Below are 25091 nucleotides of genomic sequence, written 5' to 3'. Positions count from 1 at the left end.
GTCCCTGTGGGAAGGGGCTAGATGAGGAGTGGCAATGGGTCACTGAGGTGAGGTGGGCTTAGTGGTTTGGGGTTTCCTGAGGAGGGGAGACCCAGAGTGTGGGGGCACTGCTGTGGGACAGCACCCCAAGGAAATGTGCACTGGGGTCCAGGAGGGACACGCGGCCTGAAGTGCTATAAGTGATGGAGAACAGGAGAAAGCAGGCACTAGTAGGAAGACACCGGCCAGCAGGAGGCGCTCCGAGGCTGGACTGAGCTAATTCCTGGATGACCAGCAGGAGGCGCCATGGCAGTGAGTGCCTGCCATGCTATACCACTATTTACAATTTTAAAACTGAAACCTCATTCCTGTAAAATGTTATTTCAAATTAAACTAAACCCACTGAGAACATGGACTGTGCCTGATTCTGCTCTGATTGACACAGATTTAGCTTCACTTACAATACTTCAGAAAGAGATACTCCTTATGTTCTCTAGTGAGAAAGCAGAATCAGGATACTTAGCTTGATATATTCCCACTAATATGTCTACTCTACGGTGTATGTTGATATAACTTATGTTGTTCAGCAGTGTGAATAAACCACCTTCCTGGGCAATGAAAGTTATACCGACATAAGCACTCGTGTGCACAGTGCTATGTGGGCAAGAGAGGCAAAAATTCATATAAAATGGGAACTGATCTGGATTCTCTGCCCCAAATTTGATCTTGAGTAAACTAACTGAATTTTAAGTTTGAAACACTTCAGAAATCTACTTTAAAATTAATTTCCCCACTCTTGTGTGCCTCTGCATTTCTGTTTGAGTCAGAATAGAAGCAGGTGTGCCAAAATACAATGTGAAAAGTTATTTGTATCATTTCAGGCCTGATCAGAAGCATGAAATCCCATGATCAAGACTTTTCTCACAAAATATCCAGTCCAATATGCAGATTTCAAGTTGTTAGTAATAGGTTAAGATTATGGTAGTGTCCAGATTCTGCATGCTTTTCCAAATCATAAAGAACCTTTAAATCTTTCAAGAGATGCCCATCACAGAGTAACATTGCTCCCTGGTTTCAATAGGTTTGAAATGCCACAAGAGATGTTCCTCCTCTTGCACAGGAATTCACTGCTCATGATTAACATTTCAACCAAAACAAGGAGATACAGAGATTCATGAACAATTTTTTGAAAGTTTGCTTTTTGCAACAGATCAGAGTAAGGTTAAGTTGGAGGTGAGTTCTAGCTTCCTGAAAGTGAAGTGACTTATGGCACTGACAAGATGTTGAGCAATAATAATCCACACACAGCTTCAATAATGTTCCTCAGTCCTGTACCATAACATTGCAAATATTCCAAAGGAAGGTATTTTTCTGGTCAGAGAATGCTTATAACAAATTAAGATAAACTGTGTGGGAGGTTCTATGATGAAGTTTCCGTTCTGTTGGGGATATAATGGAACAGATTCTACTTTCCTACCAGTTTTACTCTGGTGTAATTCCACTGACTTCTGTGGAGTCACCCCTAATTTACATTGGTGTAAGTGAATTCTAAACTCTTGAGTCTACTCAGCTAGCCTTTAGCAGAGTGGGCATGGCAGTGTAACTGGATATATAAATGCTTCATCTCTCCATCAGCCCCAGAAAATCCTACATTCATAGAAACTTGGGGAATTTCAACCTCTTTTGCCACATCTTTAATATAAAGAACAAAAAAATGAAGACTGGAAAAAGAAAAAAATTCTTCTGATATGCTAGACCCCAGCATGGTGAAGTGGCAGCTTGTGTAACAGATTCTGAGCACATACAAGTGGCTTTTCCAAAACACAACTGAGTAAATACTCAGAATTTTTGTCCTCATTAAAAAAAAAAGCCTTTCATTGCAGCTTCAGTTCCTATAATTGAAAAATAAAAATAAAGTTGTTTCAAATGACCAATTTTTAGAGTATTTTAATCTTATCATTCACATTATTATGCATTAAAGGTCATTTTACTTTGATGCATGTAATTGTAAAGATGCCCCCAAACCTGTTCACAAATTAACTGCCTAATTCTGAATCAAGGGATTAAATGATAAACGGACAATAAGATGATGATTTTGCTACCGGAAGCTTACCGGCTCTACATTGTACACTGCACTGGAGGCATTCATAAATTGTTAGTTTATAGTATGTATTTGTAAAAGAGACATCTATATCTGTGAACTATCTTCAGTTCAAGTTCCTAAGTGGATAAAGGTGACTAAAGTCTGCATGTTTAGCTGCTAAACTGGACACAGTCAAACCAAATGGTTCAGAAAAATTGCTTCTAATTAGGGATGGTGAACTCAGTTTCCCCTATTTCAAAGCTGCATGATACAATATGAATGTTTCTTTCAAGCCCAAACATTATTTTATCCATGTCCCAGTTAGGGGAAAGAAACTGAAAAACAGAACAGAGAAAAAAATTCGAAGGAGAAAAAAATGCCGAGCAGTATTATTACCTTTGTCAAGAAAGTGTAATATTGTTGTTGAATGTTAGGTGGAACTATTTTTTTTAGCAGTGATTCATGGTTAACAATAGGTATGTGTGTGTTTTATACAACAAAACATTCTAAAATTTCACACCTTTAAAAACAAACACCTTATGTCTTAAAATTAACAATAAGGTATCTAGTGTGTCCTTCACTATTATAACCCATCAATACTCACTATCACCCCCACATACACATATAGCTATAACTCTTTCTTTCTTCTCAAATTTGCCAAAAATGTTAAACTCATAACCAAACAAAGAAAAATCAGCAGGTGATTAAAGGAAATGATCCCTTGAAAAGGAATTGAGATCTTATAATCATCCAGTCCTTTCATCCCCTCTCTATGACCCACCCTGGTTCCCTAAAACACTCCAGTCCATACCTTGTTCCCCATCTCCTACCACCATTTCCATAGAGCCTATCCCTTTATGTGTGCCTCTGTACCTTTTGTGCCATCCCCTCTCAACCTTCCATGATTCCTCTAAATACATCCCACCCCTTCTATGCCCACTATCTGTACCTTCCGAAGTTCTTTGCTAACAAGTTATTCCTCCTGCCACACCCACCTTTTGTTCTCTATCTCCTAACTCATTCAAAGTTCCCCCTACTATATGATCTTGAAAACTCGAATTCCCACCAGTGTCCTCCTGCTTCCTCTCATTTTGACAAGGGATTTTAGCTCCATCTTGCTTCTCCATGATATGTCCCCACACACCTCCTCCTAAACTATTTTTCTACTGTATTTATCTCCCCCACACACATACACACACCTCACCTACCTAATCTATTCCTTTTCTCCTCAGATTCAGTATAGCAGCTGCTGCAGCAATAAAGCCTGGAGGAAGGAAAATGCTTTTTTTAAATTTTGTCTCACCCCTCCCACAAATAAAATACTTACTCTTCAATGTCAACCAAAGAAAATTGCTTCTAATTAGGGATGGAGTCTGTAGGCTAATTCACTGTGGAAAAAAGACAATTTCAAAAAATAATATGTTTTAAAAAAGAATAGGCAAATATTCAAAAATACCATAACATTAAAATGGAATTTCTGATTTTTAGCAAACATCCCAGAAAACAAACAAACCAAAACACTACTCTGAAAGATGTGGCATGCAAAATGTCAGGAATATTGAGTTTTTCTTTGGATAAACTCGGGGGAAGTAAAACACTTTGAGTTTATATTAGGAGGTTATAGCTTTAACATTGACTACAGAACACTCAGTAATACTTCGAACACACATACAAATGTACAGACACACACACTACATGCAGCCCACCAATATAGTGTGTCTGGACTAGAAGGGGACTCAAGGTCCCTTCCATCCTACGATTCTGAATCTATGTGCAACCGCTGTTGAGTGATTATGAATTCATTTGTGTTTTAGCAGCTGAATTTCACTTGAGAGAACCTTAGATTTAGATTAGAAGAAAAAATATTAGTGAACTAGGTACAATTTGTGAATCCCCAAGACAGTACAATAGGTTTGCCAAATCTTCAACCTCTATGGGATACATGTATAGTACATGAAATTCCAATAAATGAAGTATGCAAATAATTACAGTGAAATATCCAGGTAAGTGGATCTACCGGGATCACTCTCATGCTATAATTTAGAAACGTGCCAGAGAAATAAGTTATCTTGGTAACAATACATTTACTTTTTCTTTATTCTGTTTCAGTCCATCTTTGATATTCTTTGACTTTTCTGGGAATGGAAAGATCATAAAATTCTATTGGGGATGTTGTCAGGAACCCAGATTATGAGGTACAGCAAGACTTGCAGTGCTGAAGGCTTAACATTCACCCTGTCCTGCAGGTGATTTCCTGGCCAGCAGCATGAATTCTACTGAATGACACTGAGCATTTATAAACAAGACATTCTTTTCCTTCAGGGCAGATGGAAATTTAAGGCTCGAGGTCTGTACTTTCTAGTGCTTTCTTTCTGCCAGCCAACTATCAACCCCATCAGAGAAATAGAATAAACACAGAAGCATGCCAAACATCTAAAAACTAACCATAATCTCATCAGGAGTTTATATCTGCAGCTCAGGCTGAAACCTTACAGTTTCAGAGAGCAGAGTCAGTTCACTAAAGCATGAAGAATTGGAGCACCGAGAGACTGTGCCTGCTTAGAAGACTGTGTAATTTAATAAAGTGTTCATTGGTGTCTACATACTGGCTCCTCAAACTTGTGTTAGTGCCTGTGCCTGCAGCATGGAGTCTCCCATTCCTGCTAATCAGATGAGGGTAGTGGGAATAAAATCTCCTGTGAAGACAGACAGACAAATGAAAGGCTCACAGTTTTAAACCTTACTTTAAGAGGGTAAAATCGAGATGACATCACTTCTAGAAAATTTCTTAAAATGATATATTTGTGTCTTTACAATTATTTATTAGCATAATGGTTATTGAACATCAGAGTACATGCATGCTTCCTATAGTAGTATTTCAGTTCCTTTTGGTTTGTTCTTTAAATATGTATCCCTTTTCTATAGCTGTACAATTTGTTCTTGTATTTGTTGTATCATTCTCAATGTACTCTTTTACCTGGCAAATTAAGAGCTTGTCTTTATGAGCTGTTGAAATGTATTTGGAATTCTTACAATTCTGCAGTGAAGTGCTGACAATCACATCATATTCTTAGCTTTCTTTGCCTCACGCCTTTTACTGCAGAAGCTACTGCTATACACTAGTAAAATTCTGCTAAATGAGTCAGACTTGTGGAATCTGTTCAGTAACATTTTTAAGAGTTAACCCACAAAAGAAATCATAGTTCAGCATGGATCATATACTCAGTCACTTGTGCCTTAAATATTAGATCCGCTATGGTATATTACATCCAGGAAAAACTATTAAAAGACCATTAAATTAGCAATGTCAGGCACTCAAGTTATAAAACATAAAAATTAATATTGTTCGTGAAACCTTAATTCATCCCTCTCATGTGTACATATTATAATTACATGATCTCATGTTATTTTCCCCCAGGACTCCTGCCTCAATCAGTGTACAAAAAGCTGTGATCTGCATCTATTTGTAGTCCATTCCAGCACCAGCTTCCATCAGAATGTCATGTGGGGCAGATGTGGTGGTGAAAAAGTACACACCAACTGTAACATTTTTGAGATGTTAGAGATATTAATTAGAGCAGGGGTGGGCAAACTACGGCTTAAGGGCCACATCCGACCCTTCAGATGTTTTAATCTGGCCCTCAAACTCCTGCCGGGGAGCGGGGTTGGGGTCCGGGGTTTGCCCCATTCCGTGCGTTCTGTGCCTCCCTGTGGTTCCCAGAAGCACCAGCATGTCCTCACTCTGTCTCCTACATGTAGGGGCAGCAAGGGGGCTCCGCACCCTGCCCCCACCCGAAGCATCGCCCCCGCAGCTCCCATTAGCCAGCAATCACAACCAATGGGAGCTGCAGGGGTGGTATCTATGGATGTGACAGCGCCCAGAGCTGCCTGGCTGCGCCTCCACATAGGAGCCAGAGAGGGGACATGCTGCTGTTTGTGGTAAGTGCCACCTGGAGTCTGCACCGCTGACCCTTTCCAGCATCCCAACCCCCTGCCCCAGCCCTGATCCCCCTCGTCCCACCATCCTGCACCCTAGAGTCCGCACCACCAGCTGGAGCCCTCACTCCCCACCCACACCTTTGCCCCAGCCCAGAACCCCCTCCCATATGCTGAACTCCTAATTTCTGGTCCCACCTCAGAGCCTGCACCCCAGCTCCCAGTGTTGTGAGCAAACATGGCCTGCCATACAATTTCCATCCCCAGATTTGGCCCACCCTGTGTTAGAGCCTCTCTATCCCAAGTTTGCAGTCAGACAGCAGTCAAAATGTCAAGATGGCAGTGCATGTTTTCTGCATGTACCCTGATTTTCACAATACCTCAGTTTAACAGAATGACAACTGTGTGTGCATGATGCTTATCATTGACTAAAAACTGTGATTGCTGTACTCAGTTAGCGACTTCTTCAGACATGGTAGAATTCCCGACTACAACTGTGCTAAATGTTTTGCTCCATCCTGATCCCAGAAGATAATCTCTGCTAAAAGGCTTCTTTCATCTCTATATATCTTAGCTATATGGCCAACCTATCGATCTTTAATGTATTTATCTTCTCTTCCACACCTCATTCCTGTGAGTATGGAAGTACTGTCACCCTTAAAACAGATGGGGGAACTGAGACAAAAGAGGCTGTAATTTTCCCAAAATCACACAGGAAGTCTGTGGTAGAGCAGCGAATTCAACTCTAGTCTCCCAAGTGCCTGGCTACTGACCTACCCACAGTATCTTCCTGCATCTAGTCTCTGCTAGCATCGAGCCACTGTTTTGAAAATGCCACAAAGTTGATGAGCTGTGATTAAATTAGTGTCAGCCAAGTGATACCACTCAACTGCCTGGGAAAAGCCTGACTTTATCGTTCAGGGGCCAAGAATTCTATTATCCTTCTCTATAAACAGGCAGGTAATAAGGCAGGGCATCAAATGCAGCATGCCACAAACACTGAACAGTAACCAATAAATCAGTGACATGGAAAGAATTTCACAACATCCAGTCTACCTTCCTCAGTCTGTGATCTGATACAGTGGCTGGATACATCAAAGTCAGATTCTGGTTACCCACTAGTTGCAATTAAGCCTGCCAGTTTAAAAAAGCACCACCTGGAGGTAAACCATGTCAAAACAGTGGTGCATCTGGGTAGTTACGAGACCGAGCATATGGAGTTATTAATAACAATAATTATTATTTACATTCACATATAGGCCAGGATTCTTGACTTAAGCCTAAGCCTTTACAACATGTAAAATAGAAGATGCCATTTGCATTTCATGCAGTTTGAGTAACTACAACAGCTAACTATCTATGCTTATCCACAAATTCTTCTTAACTTGAGAAGTAATTTCCTTTCACATTTCATGTTTTATGCTTAAAAAATTAAAATACTGATATAATAGATCTAACTATACTGTTTGATACAGTATCATAAGGTATAGTGTTACTAGATAAAGAAATGCAAAAGATGTCCGTTAAGATATATAAAATATTTAAGGAAATTAAAGCTATTTAAGGGCATTCTATATCAGATCTCTTCAAAGTTGGAATAAGTTTGGTTGCCTAGGCAAGCTTACCACAAACAACCTGAACAAAGTATTGTTAATAGTTCATACCAGGCTGTTTATTTTAGATAGAAATGTGATCAATAGGAGTTTATATATGTCTCGTATGCATATACATTTTGCAGTTTATATGTCTCACACACATACAGAAAAATGGAGATGACCAATGTGTCAACAGTTACCTTTGTTTTTGTAAAGGTTACACACATTGTTCATCTCCATTTTTCTGTATGCCTGTGAGACATGGATCCTTACTGCAGAACTTGAATGGAAAATACAGGAAATAGAGATGAGATACTTCCGTAAAATCCTGGGCATCTCCTACTTCGACCACATGACTAATGAAGAGGTCCGCAATACCATCACGTAATGAGCTGGGTCATGGGTGGTGAAGCACTGGAATGGGTTACCTAGGGAGGTGGTGAAATCTCCTTCCTTAGGGGTTTTTAAGGCCCGGCTTGACAAAGCCCTGGCTGAGATGATTTAGTTGGGGGTTGGTCCTGCTTAGAACAAGGGGTTGGACTACATGACCTCCTGAGGTCCCTTCCAACCCTGATATTCTACAATTCTATGATATACAAGGTATTTACTTTGTATTAAAGAAGCTGAAACAGTCAAATAGTATGTTGCAATGTGAAGTGTAACTATTTAAAATGAACCATCCAGAATGTTTTAAGGCCTAAATGATCATAAAGCCTGATTAACTGTAATTGGCAGTTGCATGGATTATTTTGAATATGAAATGATACTATTAACCTTATCATTGAGGTATAGGTGATAATCACCTACTAGTACAGAGGTGTATAGAGCTGTTTTGTCTTATTTCAGTAATTGTATTCTATTGGAATATGGATGGAACAAATAAAGAGTCAAGTGACTGTACACTGCTATATGATGAACTACTAAATAGGGCAGAAGCATTACGGAATGTGAAGAAACTTCATGTAAAGTCTCTGTTCTAACTTCAAAATGGACATTTCTGTAGACAGCTAAGAGTACTGATGAAAAGAGCTTGGAGTCACGCAAAATTGGCCATAGGACCATATTGCAAAAGGGCAATGTGGAAAATAACTTGGGAAGTAGGTTACACACTGAGCTAAGCCAGCAGATATGCAACGTCTGGCACAACATATCATATACAAACTGAGATGGTACAAGATTTTTTGCACAAAGATAGTAGAAGACATAAAAGTGGTTATTTGTTTTCTCACTGATTGATAAGGGACACCCAACTTTTATCCTGGTTGGACATTTCAAATCTTCAATAGAAGTGCATGGGTCCCTTTTTGATTCAACCACATAAACTCTAGCAAGAGGAGGAACTGGGTTGTGCCACCCAGCAGAAAACGTATAGTGACCTGTAACTTTCAACACATTGCTTCCTGAAGCCTAAGCACCTGAATGACAGACTGAGAGTGGGACTGGCTAGTGAGAGCATCCTCTATTTGGCAACAATGGAAGACTTGCTATGACATACAATCTATAAACTCAATTATTTAAAGTTCTATCTAGGGAAACTTCTATGAAATCCAGACAAAAACTACTATCTTGAGTGGTTTCAGAGTAGCAGCTGTGTTAGTCTGTATCCACAAAAAGAACAGGAGTACTTGTGGCACTCTAGAGACTAACAAGTTTATTTGAGCATAAGCTTTCGTGGGCTACAGCCTATTTCATCAAAAGCATGCAGTGGAAAATACAGTAGGACAATTTTATATACACAGAGAACATGAAACAATGGGTGTTACTATGCACACGATAATGAAAGTGATCAGTTAAGGTGAGCTATTACCAGCAGGAGAGGAAAAAACCCTTTTGTAGTGATAATCAAGATGGGCCATTTCCAGCAGTTGACAAGAACGTGTGAGGAACAGTATGGGGGGGGGGAAGAATAAACATGGGGAAATAGTTTTACTTTGTGTAATGACACATCCACTCCCGGTCTTTATTCAAGCCTAATTTAGTGGGGTCATTTTTATGGCTGACTTAGAACAATGCTTCCTCAGCTCTCGTCCCCTAATGCCCCTACTCTACTTGCGCTATGTTGATTATATCTTCATCATCTGGACCCATGGAAAAGAAGCCCTTGAGGAATTCTATCATGATTTCAACAATTCCCATCCCACCATCAATCTCAGCCTGGACCAGTCCACACAAGAGATCCACTTCCTGGACACTACAGTGCTAATAAGCAATGGTCATATAACCACCACCCTATACCGGAAACCTATTGACTACTATACTTACCTACATGCCTCCAACTTTCATCCAGACCACACCACACGATCCATTTTCTACAGCCAAGCTCTACGATACAACCTCATTTGCTCCAACCCCTCAGACAGAGACAAACACCTACAAGATCTCTATCAAGCGTTCTTACAACTACAATACCCACCTTCTGAAGTGAAGAAACAGATTAACAGACCCAGAAGAGTACCCAGAACTCACCTACTACAGGACGGGACCAACAAAGAAAATAACAGAACACCACTAGCCATCACCTTCAGCCCCCAACTAAAACCTCTCCAGCGCATCATCAAGGATCTACAACCTATCCTGATGACCCATCACTCTCACAGATCTTGGGAGACAGGCCAGTCCTCGCTTACAGACAGCCCCCCAACCTGAAGCAAATACTCACCAGCAACCACACACTACACAACAGAACCACTAATCCAGGAACCTATCCTTGCAACAAAGCACGTTGCCAGCTGTGTCCACATATCTATTCAGGGGACACCATCATAGGCCTAATCACATCAGCCACACTATCAGAGGCTCATTCACCTGCACATCTACCAATGTGATATATGCCATCATGTGCCACCAATGCCCCTCTGCCATGTGCATTGGCAGAACTGGACAGTCTCTATGTAAAAGAATAAATGGACACAAATCAGATGTCAAGAATTATAACATTCATAAACAAGTCGGGGAACACTTCAATCTCTCTGGTCACTCAATTACAGGCCTAAAAGTCGCAATTTTACAACAAAAAAACCTCAAAAACTGATTCCAACAAGAGACTGCTGAATTGGAATTAACTTGCAAACTGGACACCATTAAATTAGACTTGAAAAAAGACTGAGAGTGGATGTGTCATTACACAAAGAAAAACTGTTTCCCCATGTTTATTCTCCCCCCTCCCCACCACCACCACTGTTCCTCAGCCATTCTTGTCAACTGCTGGAAATGGCCCACATTGATTATCACTACAAAAGGGTTTTTTTCTCTCTTGCTGGTAATAGCTCACCTTAACTGATCACTCTCATTATCGTGTGCATGGTAACACCCACTGTTTCATGTTCTCTGTGTATATAAAATCATCTTACTGTATTTTACACTGCATGCATCGGATAAAGTGGGCTGTAGCCCATGAAAGCTTATGCTCAAATAAATTTGTTAGTCTCTAAGGTGCCACAAATATGCCTGTTCTTTTTACAACCTTGAGTGAATCAATTCTCTCTCTCAAGAAACCAGCCACTGCAACTGTGAAACTCACTTGGAAAACCCCACCTTCATGCCAGTTCCAATTGATAAAAATACTTCCATTGTTTACCCTAGTGTTGACTTGCTTCCGAGGTAAGCATGCTTCTTAGAAAATACCTGAATTAAAAACTTCTGAATGACTAAAATGTATGATCATCTGTACTTCAGTAACAAGTTTAATCATAGTTACCTAGAAGTTATAAGTAGCAACATATTTGAGGCTAGAGAAACTCACTACACTAATTAAGCCTACTACACTTTGTAATAGAAAACTATGCTCCCCTACAGCAAAAGTTCACTGCGAGAAACCCTAAACCCTGAGCATTTCAAAGATTTCATCTTAAAAATCACATGGATTTTGTGATCAAAAGAATGTAAGGCTTCTTAGACAAAAAGAAGAAGCAGCTTTGAATTGGCTTGTAAGCTAAAGATTTTACCCCTGAACCTTTGGATAAAGAGCTTACGGTACTGGAGAAACTCTGAAGAAATTAGAATAGTGTCAAAATTATTACCTTCATATTTTGTTTTGCATTTGATGTGTGATAGTCTTACATATATAAGTGGCAATGCTTGGCTATGAATATAACATCAGCAAGGTCATTTTGCTGAATTGACATTTTTCAATAATTAAATAACTTGTCTACATTTATAAACTCTACTTTAGTTGAACTGACACAAGCAGTCCCATAATTCCACTGACATAGAAATCTGACTGGAAGTAAATAAGGATTTATGTTTACAGCTCCATATTTCCATGTTGGCACCAAAGTCACCTGACCAGACTAGTATAAAACCAGAATAACAATTTGTGATAAGATTATAAGAAGACTTTGAATTAATTCAAACTGTTTTATTATCTCTTGAAAATTGTGAATTCCCATCTTGAGTTTTATTTTTGATATTGTGAACAGTAACATCTTGATTTTGCTTTCTGAAAATTTTTCATTTGCTTTAAAAAGTGTTTTGGTTCATAAAACTCAAAATAATAATAATTCTCCAGTCTGTACTTTACACAAGGAACACAGAGCAAAATAACAGTGAGAAACCTAGCAGAAATAATTCGCTAATTAAATTATTTAACCATTGTGAGTTTCATAACCTATCTTGTAGAATGACCCTTGGGGCAGTCTGCAGACTTTGGGATTTTTGTGTGCTGTGCTGCAGCAGGATGATTCTGCATAAGACAGAGCCCTTCAGAGGGTAGAAAGTTATCTTCAAGATACGTCTGTGTCTGCTTAACTGGAGACACTGTTTAATGGGCAGCACAACAGTGAGTGGAGGACAGAACTTCACCTGTAGCTGTGGCTCTAAGCACCCTCCAGCACCCAGCACTATACTTAATCATAGAAGGAGTACTTAATCATAGAATATCAGGGTTGGAATGGACCTCAGGAGATCATCTAGTCCAACCCCCTGCTCAAAGCAGGCACAATCCCCAATTTTTGCCCCAGATCCCTAAATGGCCCCCTCAAGGATTGAACTCACAACCCTAGGTTTTGCAGGCCAATGCTCAAACCACTGAGCTATCCCTCCCCAACTGTGTGGAGGTATAAAACACAGCAGGAGCTTTGGGTAAGTCTACACAGCCCATGGCAGCAAGACTCCAGCCCGGATCAATAGACTCAGGCTCATGCTACCATGCTAAAATAGCAGTGTAGGCAGTGCTTTGAAATCATAGAATCATAGAATATCAGGGTTGGAAGGGACCCCAGAAGGTCATCTAGTCCAACCCCCTGCTCAAAGCAGGACCAAGTCCCAGTTAAATCATCCTAGCCAGGGCTTTGTCAAGCCTGACCTTAAAAACCTCTAAGGAAGGAGATTCTACCACCTCCCTAGGTAACGCATTCCAGTGTTTCACCACCCTCTTAGTGAAAAAGTTTTTCCTAATATCCAATCTAAACCTCCCCCATTGCAACTTGAGACCATTACTCCTCGTTCTGTCATCTGCTACCATTGAGAACAGTCTAGAGCCATCCTCTTTGAAACCCCCTTTCAGGTAGTTGAAAGCAGCTATCAAATCCCCCCTCATTCTTCTCTTCTGCAGACTAAACAATCCCAGCTCCCTCAGCCTCTCCTCATAAGTCATGTGCTCTAGACCCCTAATCATTTTTGTTGCCCTTCGCTGTACTCTTTCCAATTTATCCACATCCTTCTTGTAGTGTGGGGCCCAAAACTGGACACAGTACTCCAGATGAGGCCTCACCAGTGTCGAATAGAGGGGAACGATCACGTCCCTCGATCTGCTCGCTATGCCCCTACTTATACATCCCAAAATGCCATTGGCCTTCTTGGCAACAAGGGCACACTGCTGACTCATATCCAGCTTCTCGTCCACTGTCACCCCTAGGTCCTTTTCCGCAGAACTGCTGCCGAGCCATTCGGTCCCTAGTCTGTAGCGGTGCATTGGATTCTTCCATCCTAAGTGCAGGACCCTGCACTTATCCTTATTGAACCTCATTAGATTTCTTTTGGCCCAATCCTCCAATTTGTCTAGGTCCTTCTGTATCCTATCCCTCCCCTCCAGCGTATCTACCACTCCTCCCAGTTTAGTATCATCCGCAAATTTGCTGAGAGTGCAATCCACACCATCCTCCAGATCATTTATGAAGATATTGAACAAAACGGGCCCCAGGACCGACCCCTGGGGCACTCCACTTGACACCGGCTGCCAACTAGACATGGAGCCATTGATCACTACCCGTTGAGCCCGACAATCTAGCCAGCTTTCTACCCACCTTATAGTGCATTCATCCAGCCCATACTTCCTTAACTTGCTGACAAGAATGCTGTGGGAGACCGTGTCAAAAGCTTTGCTAAAGTCAAGAAACAATACATCCACTGCTTTCCCTTCATCCACAGAACCAGTAATCTCATCATAAAAGGCGATTAGATTAGTCAGGCATGACCTTCCCTTGGTGAATCCATGCTGACTGTTCCTGATCACTTTCCTCTCCTCTAAGTGCTTCAGGATTGATTCTTTGAGGACCTGCTCCATGATTTTTCCAGGGACTGAGGTGAGGCTGACCGGCCTGTAGTTCCCAGGATCCTCCTTCTTCCCTTTTTTAAAGATGGGCACTACATTAGCCTTTTTCCAGTCATCCGGGACTTCCCCCGTTCGCCACGAGTTTTCAAAGATAATGGCCAAGGGCTCTGCAATCACAGCCGCCAATTCCCTCAGCACTCTCGGATGCAATTCGTCCGGCCCCATGGACTTGTGCACGTCCAGCTTTTCTAAATAGTCCCTAACCACCTCTATCTCTACAGAGGGCTGGCCATCTCTTCCCCATTTTGTGATGCCCAGCACAGCAGTCTGGGAGCTGACCTTGTTAGTGAAAACAGAGGCAAAAAAAGCATTGAGTACATTAGCTTTTTCCACATCCTCTGTCACTAGCTTGCCTCCCTCATTCAGTAAGGGGCCCACACTTTCCTTGGCTTTCTTCTTGTTGCCAACATACCTGAAGAAACCCTTCTTGTTACTCTTGACATCTCTTGCTAGCTGCAGCTCCAGGTGCGATTTGGCCCTCCTGATATCTTTCCTACATGCCCGAGCAATATTTTTATACTCTTCCCTGGTCATATGTCCAACCTTCCACTTCTTGTAAGCTTCTTTTTTATGTTTAAGATCCGCTAGGATTTCACCATTAAGCCAAGCTGGTCGCCTGCCATATTTACTATTCTTTCGACTCATCGGGATGGTTTGTCCCTGTAACCTCAACAGGGATTCCTTGAAATACAGCCAGCTCTCCTGGACTCCCTTCCCTTTCATGTTAGTCCCCCAGGGGATCCTGGCCATCTGTTCCCTGAGGGAGTCAAAGTCTGCTTTCCTGAAGTCCAGGGTCCGTATCCTGCTGCTTACCTTTCTTCCCTGCGTCAGGATCCTGAACTCAACCAACTCATGGTCACTGCCTCCCAGATTCCCATCCACTTTTGCTTCCCCCACTAATTCTACCCGGTTTGTGAGCAGCAGGTCAAGAAAAGCGCTCCCCCTAGTTGGCTCCCCTAGCACTTGCACCAGGAAATTGTCCCCTACGCTTTCCAAAAACTTCCTGGATTGTCTATGCACCGCTGTATTGCTCTCCCAGCAGATATCAGGAAAATTAAAGTCACCCATGAGAATCAGGGCATGCGATCTAGTAGCTTCCGTGAGTTGCCGGAAGAAAGCCTCATCCACCTCATCCCCCTGGTCCGGTGGTCTATAGCAGACTCCCACCATGACATCACTCTTGTTGCACACACTTCTAAACTTAATCCAGAGACACTCAGGTTTTTCCACAGTTTCGTACCGGAGCTCTGAGCAGTCATACTGCTCCCTTACATACAGTGCTACTCCCCCACCTTTTCTGCCCTGCCTGTCCTTCCTGAACAGTTTATAACCATCCATGACTGTACTCCAGTCATGTGAGTTATCCCACCAAGTCTCTGTTATTCCAATCACGTCATAATTCCTTGACATCACCAGGACCTCCAGTTCTCCCTGCTTGTTTCCAAGGCTTTGTGCATTTGTATATAAGCACTTGAGATCACCTGTTGATCGCCCCTCATTCTCAGTATGAGGCAGGAGCCCTCCCCTCACAGACATTCCTGCCTGTGCTTCCTCCCGGTATCCCGCTTTCCCACTTACCTCAGGGCTTTGGTCTCCTTCCCCCGGTGAACCTAGTTTAAAGCCCTCCTCACTAGGTTAGCCAGCCTGCTGGCAAAGATGTTCTTCCCTCTCTTCGTAAGATGGAGCCCGTCTCTGCCCAGCACTCCTCCTTCATGGAACACCATCCCATGGTCAAAGAATCCAAAGCCTTCTCTCCGACACCACCTGCGTAGCCATTCGTTGACCTCCACGATTCGACGGTCCCTACCCAGGCCTTTTCCTTCCACGGGGAGAATGGACGAGAACACCACTTGCGCCTCCAACTCCTTTATCCTTTTTCCCAGAGCCACGTAGTCCGCAGTGATCCGCTCAAGGTCATTCTTGGCAGTATCATTGGTGCCCACGTGGAGAAGCAGGAAGGGGTAGCGATCCGAGGGCTTGATGAGTCTCGGCAGTCTCTCCGTCACATCACGAATCTTAGCCCCTGGCAAGCAGCAGACTTCTCGGTTTTCCCGGTCAGGGCGGCAGATAGATGACTCAGTCCCCCGGAGGAGAGAGTCCCCGACCACCACCACCCGCCTTCTCCTCTTGGGAGTGGTGGTCGTGGAACCCCCAACCTCAGGACATCGCATCTCATGCCTCCCAACCAGCGGAGTCTCCTTCTGCTTTCTCCCCCCAGACATATCATCTGGTCCACTCTCCGCATTGGTACCTGTGGAGAGAACATGAAAGCGGTTAGTTACCTGTGTCTGTGTTACTGGAACCCGGACATTCCGCTTACCTCTTCTGGAGGTCACATGTTGCCAAGCTTCTTCACTGGCCTCTTGGCTCCTCTGTGCAACCTGCTCTATATCTTTAGAGCTTTGTGCCCCTAGAAGGCTATCCTGAGTTTGGTCCAGAAAATCCTCAGTCTCTCGTATACAACGCAGGGTTGTTACCTGTTGCTCCAGACCTTCAATCTTCTCTTCCAATATGGAGACCAGCTTGCACTTTGTACAGACAAAGTCGCTTCTGTCCTGTGGAAGAAAGACAAACATGGCACATCCAGTGCAGGTCACAACAGCTGAACCCCCCCCTTCCATATCACCTACCTACTATGAGCTTCCTCAGAGACGTTGGCAAGATGTAAGCCTCACTGGGCTCACTCCAGGCGAACTCCCAGGCAAACTCCTGCTGTGAGCTGCTCTGCTGTCCCCGCTGCTCCGCTGGTTCGCTGCCGCTCAGCTGGTTCGGGAGGCTCTGGCTATTTTTAAACAGCCAGGCTTCCCTGACGCAAACACACAGACACCCTAATGCCCGCCCCCTGCAGGCTAGCAGCCAATCAGACACTCACTCAGGCTCTCTCCCTGCCCTCCCAGCAAACACACGCTCGGATACTTCCTCAGCAAGCAAACACACACACTCGGATACTTACCAGTCCCAGGCAAGTATTGTGACTCAGGCTGCAGGTCAGGCTGTGAAGCCTAGGAAAGGGGGTGGCCATTTGGAAACATCTAGGACCTGATTTTCTGAAGTGTTGAGCATAAGCGATTCCTGTTTACTTCAACTGGAATCCTGGGTGCTCAATATCTCTGAAATTCAGAGCTTCTGTATGTCTGTCTGTCTGAGTTTTGGCACCCAAAAATTGAGGCATCCTAAATTTTTGGACATGAACATTTTGGCCATAGTTCATTCCATATGCAGAATTCTCTCTCTTTTTTTCATTTCAGTGACTTGAAGTATAGCACCAAAGCAAACTGTTTTCCCAACATAGTGTATTATGAGAACACCCCCCTGGCAGAATATTACTTTTATTTTGATGCCACTATTTAACTGTCTTTCGCTTGCTTTGCCAGAACTGTGTGGGGTATTGTCTGCACAGTATGCAAACACATTACTCTGGAATAAAATGCAGCTCCTTTTCTTTCTTGCCATTCTGTAGGCAACACATTTTGAGCCTCACTGTCATTTGCAGATAATCTGAGAAGTTTCACATGCAATTTTTGTATTGGAAATATGTCAGACAATAAAAGTAATTTTTTCTACTCTTACTGGAAGCATCTGGTACATTAGAAAATGGATGACAGAATTGCGAGTTATAGGTTAGGATTTCCTTGGAGACAGAAGTTACCATTTATTTTCTTGTTGCTGCTTTTATTTGACCACAGCTGTAACTGGTAACCATGTTTTCAATTAAGGAACACAGTGAATTTGCAGGCAAGATTCCACAGCTGGTGCTGAACTGAATGTTACTTAAAGCTCGCTTCTGCTGAGGCTTGTTCAGCCTTTTTATCTTTCTGACAACAACAAAGTAACAACAAAGCAGGAGCTTTCTCTTGTGTTTTATTTGTTCTCCATTATTTTTCATTCAATACTGATATTTTCCTACCTTTTTGATATACATTATTCACAGTATCATGACCCTAGAGGATACTACATTACACATTATCCATTTTGCTGAATAACCATCCTTGTGGCTGCAAAACTGTGAAAGAAATGTATCCAGTCAGCTTTTAATGGAAAAGGCTTTTAGCCTTCTATCAAGGAGGCCTTACTCAATAACTGTGTATTCCTATCTTAAGAAGAGTGACACTGTATTCCTGATTCCAAGTACCTTTCACCAACTCTAAGATGATCACATACTTTTAGGCTAAATGTTTTCCATCGGCAGCCCCACAAATAACTCATAAAAAGGGATCAGGCCAATTTAATTCCACAATGCTTAGCCAAATATTCAGCCATAGTGATCATTCGCCATTTAGTCTATTCATGTGCAGATGCAAGGGTTTGTTGGGCTAAGAGTCTAACATCGGAATAAACTTGATGAACCCATTTAATAAAGGGTCTGCTTCTGGGCCCCCTCCACCCCTCGGTTGGTGGAATTTTATCTGGGATAAAATTCCACCTTCAGGGAGCGCTGTGTAAGCTCGAAAGCTTGTCTCACTCACCAACAGAAGCTGGTCCAATAAAAAGATATTACCTTGCCCACCCAGTCTCTCTAGTTCCCTCTGAACTGTTATACATCTCACTCACCAATCAGAATCACCCACCAATCAGAACTCCTCACTTGTAGCTGTCAGATAGTAAGGGAACAGCAGGCAATTTTGAACTACTCTCAAAAGAGTCCAAGAGTAAAGAGTCTCTGCTGGCCCTCCTCTCCCCAATTTAGTCCCAGTGAAGAAGCTCCAATTAGTGCCCCCTACACAGGAATTCTCTCTTTGGAGGGCCTCACTTCTGCCTTACTTTAACGACACCCCTATTGATCTAATAATAATATTTAAAAAAAAACAGAAGCCTTGCACATTTTTGTTATGCTTCTCTGCTAAGCAAGATGTGAGAAAAAGGGAACAACGTATAAAAAGAATTTTGTGGGCATTGCATCAGATAGTGGAGATCAATGAACCATGGTTAAAATTCAATAGGAATATGCACTTACAGATCACATATAAAGTTTATAGAATTTCTCCTATGGGAAATCTATAATCCACATATGTCTTCAAGAAAAGAAAAGAAAAGAAAAGAAAAGAAAAAAATAGCATTATTCAGAAAAAGAATAGCAACTGTAAAGAATAGCATTATTCAGAAAAAAGTTCCTCCTGCGAGATTCTGATCTCATGCATTTTTACCCCAATACAATCCCAGTGACTTCAATCGTGTTAATTTCTGATTACAAAAGGCAACAGCAGAATTGGAAGTTACTGCAAGTTGTTAACAATGACTTCAGTGGGGCTGTACAGCGTACAGCTCGGGGGAAGAATCTGCCTAATTTGTCTACAGTTTATATTATTGTTCATTTATTATCCAACCATTTTTGGTGGTTTAATGGATTATGGTTCTAGGGATTCATGGTGGAGCATTATAATGGGGAGCTAATTAAGGGTCAAAGACTTCTGCAATGTAGAAGGGTGTTACTGGAACAAAAATTAAAATTGCTGCTTATTTTAGCCCTTCCAATGAATCTCCATTTCTTGGCAGTAACCTGCTAGGGAGACTACATGACAGATAGATTACTGAGGCTCAGCTTTACATCTTCCTGTCACTATAGTCCATATTCCTGTGTTGCTATTTTTAATTAGGAGCTGTTTTATCAGCATGTACATCACTAAGAAATGATCTTTTGAGGAGATTTACAATTAAAAAAAACTCAATTCTCTGTACACTATACTGGTTTATGAGTCATTTTTAACAACAGAGGTATGTCCTATCCTCAAAATCAAATTAACAAAGGACAATTTGTGATTACATCAATTTATCAGCCTACTCTTCTGATAAAATTATTGGCAACAATGATATAGTCTCAGGGTACTAGAAACCATAGAGCACATGCAAGTTTAACAACAGGACACCTTCAGATGATTCACGCAATGGGAAGCAATGCAGGAAATCTGAGCCACAACCTAATTTACTGAACCTTGCCCTTCCCTTCTGTGCTTGCTGACAGAGTCAAGTGTTATTGTAGCCATGTTAATCCCAGGATATTAGATACAAAAGGTAGGTGAGCTACTTCTGATGGGGCACCCCATAAGGCTTTATGGGAATATGCTCATGTATGTATATATGACATAACTAGACTGTGTTTTATGCTACATATGACATGTAACATATCTCTGTAAAGGTTATGATCTACTGAATCTATTAATCCTATTTGTATCATTTTTGCATTTGAAGTTATGAATATTGGCTGGGTACTGGCTCGATTTTTAAGTAGCCTTTGTAAGCATTTGGTCAGCTTCTTGAGAAAGGAATGTGCAAATTAAGTGCCCAATCAAGAAGCATTTAAGGAACAATGGATCTTGGAATGTTCCAATCCACATAAGAAGTTTACTTGAGGACGTTCAAGGTAGCATGTGACTCATGGTTGCTACCTCTAAGTTCTGTGTCATGCATGGACATGTGACTTGCCCATGTGACTCCAAAACTCCATATTGTAGCTGGGATTCTATACAGGGAGAGTGAGGGGTGTCCACCCACCACAGAAAGTCTATTTAAAAGTCTATTTAAACCCTGGGGAGACCACTCCATTTTGTCTTCAGCTGGCTAAAGAGAGAGCCTCTCCACCCACAAAGATACCTGAAAGAAACTGGAACAAAGGACAGTAACTGCATGGGGTGTGAGTGAGTGCTTGACCCAGACTAGAAGACGACTAGTCTGTAAAAGGAAGCTTACTGGGTGAGGTTTTTATTCAGTTTTCTTAGACATAGACTTGAGTGTTCTATTTTATTTTGCTTGGTAATTCACTTTTTTCTGTCTGTTATTACTTGGAACCACTTAAATCCTACTTTGTGTATTTAATAAAATCACTTTTTACTTATTAATTAACCCAGAGTATGTATTAATACCTGGGGGGAGGGGGGCAAACAGTTGTGCATATCTCTCTATCAGTGTTACAGAGGGCAAATAATTTGAGTTTACCCTGTATATGCTTTATACAGAGTAAAACAGATTAATTTGGGGTTTGGACACCATTGGGAGTTGGGCATCTGACTGTTAAAGATGGGAACAGTTATTAAGTTGCTTTCAGTTAAGTCTGCAGCTTCATGGCAAATGGTTCAGATCCTGGGTCTGTGTTGCAGCAGACAGGCGTGTATGGCTTTGCAAGACAGGGTGCTGGAGTCCCAAGCTGGCAGGGAAAGCAGGGAAAGAAACAGTCTTGGCAGATCAGTTGGCAGCCCCGAGGGGGTTTCTGTGATCCAACCCATCACAGTACTGTCTTTTATTGGACTAATTTCTGTTGGTGATAGAGAGAAGCTTTTGAGCTACACAGAGCTCCTCTTCAGGTCTGGGAAAGGTACTCAGAGTGTCATAGCTAAATGTAAGCTGGCACAGATAGTTTGGCATAAGTAGCAAGTACATTGTCTAAGGGACCATTTAATGTGAAGTGGCCCAACAACACTCCTGTAGTCATAAGCCAAAAAGGGGAGTTTGTGGGTTACAGATTGTTGTAAAAAGAAATAATTCCAGTGTCTTTATTCAGACCATGATTTTAAGCATCTAGCAAAGTTATGAATTTAATCTCCCAAGCTCCTCTTTTGAAAGCATTGTGCATATTCTATATTATACTGAGCTATATTATAACACCGAGTACTTTTTCCAGCCCTGAAGAAGAGCTCTGTGTAGCTCTAAAGTTTTTCTCTTTCCACAACAGGAGTTGGTCCAAGAAAAGATATTACATTACCCACCACGGGCGGCAGGTATAATAGGGCTAGAGAGGCTGAGCCTCCCCTAGCACAGCCACCACTGACCACGCTGCTGGAATTCTGGGCTGTGGTGGCCCTGCCACTTCCCCTCCATGTTGGGAGTGGGATTCTGTGGAAAGTTTTTGCTTATTTATTTTGCGCCATGCAGGTACCTGGGTGGCTGAGGAGGCGGTATGTGCTACTCAGCTTCCTGGGTCCCTGGGAGATTATTGATGAACCTGAGTAGCAGAAGCTGAGTAGCAGATACTGCCTCCTCAGCCGTCCAGGAACCTGCATGGTGCATATAAAAGCTCAGCATTCTCTGCCTGGCTGCTCCTCTCCAGCACTCTCCACCCCATCTCTGGAGGTCCCTGACAGTGCTCACCGGTTCCTCCCCTCCACCCCACTCAGCCCCACTCCCACTCAGCCCACCAGCCACCACTTGCTGGTCCCTCCTCCCCACCGCCACCGCTCACCAGTCCCTGCTCCGGTGGGAGGAGGGATGCATCAAACGGCGGCAGGTAAGGGGTAGAGGAGAAGAGGGATCCTACATGGTGACAGGTGGCTGAGCAGGGAGGGGAAAGGAGAGGAGGGATGCACATGAAAGCAGGTAGAGGGTCAAGTGGGGAAAGGTGGGGAAGTAGTGGCCAGCAAGCAATGGCAGGAGGGGCGAGCAGGGAGGAAGGACCAGTGAATGGTGCTGGGGGAAGGAGGGACCATTGAGTGGGGAAGAGGATGAGTAGGGGAGGGAGCAGGGTGGAAGCGGAGTGTGGGCAGGGCCATGGGCAAAAGAGGCAGGGCAGGGATCTAGTCTCCCTCAGGGGAAGCTTTACTCACTGCCCATGTCACCCACCTTGTCTCTCTGAAAGAGTCAATATAATTTGAAACCCCAACAGAATCAACAACACTTAGAACTGGCAGAAAAACTGGATACATTTTTTGTGACATTTTAATCCTGTTTTTCTTGGAAACATCAACATTCAGAAAAATTTGACAAGCTCTGGTCAACACCTCTCTCAGATAGGAAATCCACTGTCTCTCCAAAATATGCCATAACTGGGCCAGTAACTAAGGAATTATGGTTTGACACAACCCACTTCTGTGTCTATATCTACAGGGCAGTATCTAATCTCTCATTTCTGAGCAACTTAAAGCAAGCACAATCTCTTCCATGCTGTTCCATGCAGAATTTGCTCCATCCATTAGGTCCAGTGTATGTGCTGGGCCTAAGTGGGGGTAGAGGGGGAGAACAGAGCTTGAATGCTAAGTCCTTTTTGTCCCCATTAGACATTCCCGATGACAGAAGAGTACTAACGTATTCATGAAATTATTAGGGCTGTCAAGCAATTAAAACAATCACAATTAACTGTGCGATTGAAAAAATTAATTGTGATTAACCTGTGTGATTAATTGCACTGTTAAACAATAGAATGCCATTTATTTAAATATTTTTGGATGTTTTCTGCATTTTCAAATATATTGATTTCAATTACAACACAGAACACAAAGTGTACAGTGCTCACTTTGTACTTATTTTTTATTACAAATATTTGTGCTAAGAAAATAAATAGTATTTTTCAATTCACCTCATGCAAGTACTGTAATACAGTCTCTCTGATGAAAGTTAAACTTACAAATGTAGAATTATGTATAAAACATAACTGTATTCAAAAAGAAAACAACCTAAAAATTTAGAGCTTACAAGTCCACTTAGTCCTACTTCTTGTTCAGTCAGTCGCTCAGACAAACAAGTTTGTTTACATTTGCAGGAGATAATGCTGCCCATTTCTTATTTACAAAGTCACCTGAAAGTGAGAACAGGTGTTCACATGGCACTGTTGTAGCCGGCGTCACAAGATATTTATGTGCCAGATGTGTTAAAGATTCATATGTCCCTTCATGCTTCAACTGCCATTCCAAAGGACATGCATCCATACTAATGAGGGGTTCTACTCAATAACAATCCAAAGCTGTGCAGACCAAAGCATGTTCATTTTCATTATCTATGCCACCAACAGAAGGCTGATTTTCTTTTTTGGTGGTTTGGGTTCTTTAGTTTCCACATTGGAGTGTTGCTCTTTTAAAACTTCTGAAAGCGTGCACTACAACCCATCCCAATCAGATTTTGGAAAGCACTTCAGATTGGTAAACTTTGGGTTGAGTGCTGTAACTAGCTTTCAAAATCTCATGTTGGTACCTTCTTTGCATTTTGTCAAATCTGCAGTGAAAGTGTACTTAAAACAAACAACATGTGCTGGGTCATCATCCAAGACTGCTATAATATGAAATTATATGGTAAAATGCAGGTAAAACAGAGCAGGAGACATACTAATTTCCCCCAAAGAATTCAGTCACAAATTTAATTAACACATTTTTTTTTTATCAAGCGGCATCAGCGTGGAAGCATGTCCTAGGGAATGGTTGCTGAAGCATGAAGGGGCCTACGGATGTTTAGCATATCTGGCATATAAATACCTTGCAATGCTGGCTACAAAACTGCCATGCAAACACCAGTTTTCATGTTCAGGTGACATTGTAAATAAGAAGCCAGTAGCATTATCTCCCGTAAATGTAAACAAACTTGTTTGTCTTAGTGATTGGCTGAACAAGAAGTAGGACTGAGGGGACTTGTAGGCTCTGAAGTTTTACATTGTTTTAATTTTGAGTGCAATTACATAACAAACAAAAAAATCCCTACATTTGTAAATTGCACTTTCACGATAAAGAGATTGTACTATAGTATTTTTCAATTCACCTTATACCAGTACTATTTCTTTTATCCTATTTACAGTGCAAATATCTGTAATAAAAATAAAACTATAAAGTGAGCACTGTACACTTTGTAGTCTGCATTGTAATTGAAATCAATATATTTGAAAATGTAGAAAAACATCCAAAAATATTTAATACATTTCAATTGGTATTCTGTTTTTTAACAGTGCAATTAAAACTGTGATAATCGCTATTTATTTTTTAATCACAATTAATTTGAATTAATCGTGTGAGTTAACTGCGATTAATTGACAGCCCTAGAAATTATATATCAAAGCACCCAGCAACTGCAAGTTGTTTCCTTGCCTCTGAACTTTTCCACTTGCAAACTCTTGACACATCCCTAGAAATAACTATTTGAGAAGAATGACAGTATGACTAAACAATAATGAACCAAACAGCATGTTCAGAACACAGAGGGGGCTTGCCTGAAATGTGACCAGATAGTGAAGAAGGGAATTAATGTCGGGAGACTACTGTTC

At 41.9% G+C, this 25091-nt stretch overlaps 1 protein-coding gene across 4 annotated transcripts in view; it reads right to left on the bottom strand.

Moving 5' to 3' along the window:
• CDH10 (cadherin 10) overlaps window positions 1-25091 on the bottom strand; it is a 167424-nt gene that overhangs the window by 108060 nt on the left and 34273 nt on the right. The window contains exons 2-3 of one of the 4 annotated variants that reach the window (XM_043508437.1): window positions 4508-4758; window positions 3390-3450 (exon numbers count right to left, since the gene is read on the bottom strand). The exons of 2 other annotated variants lie outside the window; for them this stretch is intronic. The gene's annotated coding sequence lies outside the window, so the exon portion shown is untranslated. The remainder of the gene's footprint in view (window positions 1-3389; window positions 3451-4507; window positions 4759-25091) is intronic. One more of the 4 variants, XM_038392454.2, reaches the window with a different exon arrangement.

Source organism: Dermochelys coriacea, chromosome 2, assembly GCF_009764565.3.
Source record: "Dermochelys coriacea isolate rDerCor1 chromosome 2, rDerCor1.pri.v4, whole genome shotgun sequence".
Lineage (NCBI taxonomy): Eukaryota > Metazoa > Chordata > Testudines > Dermochelyidae > Dermochelys > Dermochelys coriacea.
This window is presented reverse-complemented; position numbering and strand designations above follow the sequence as displayed.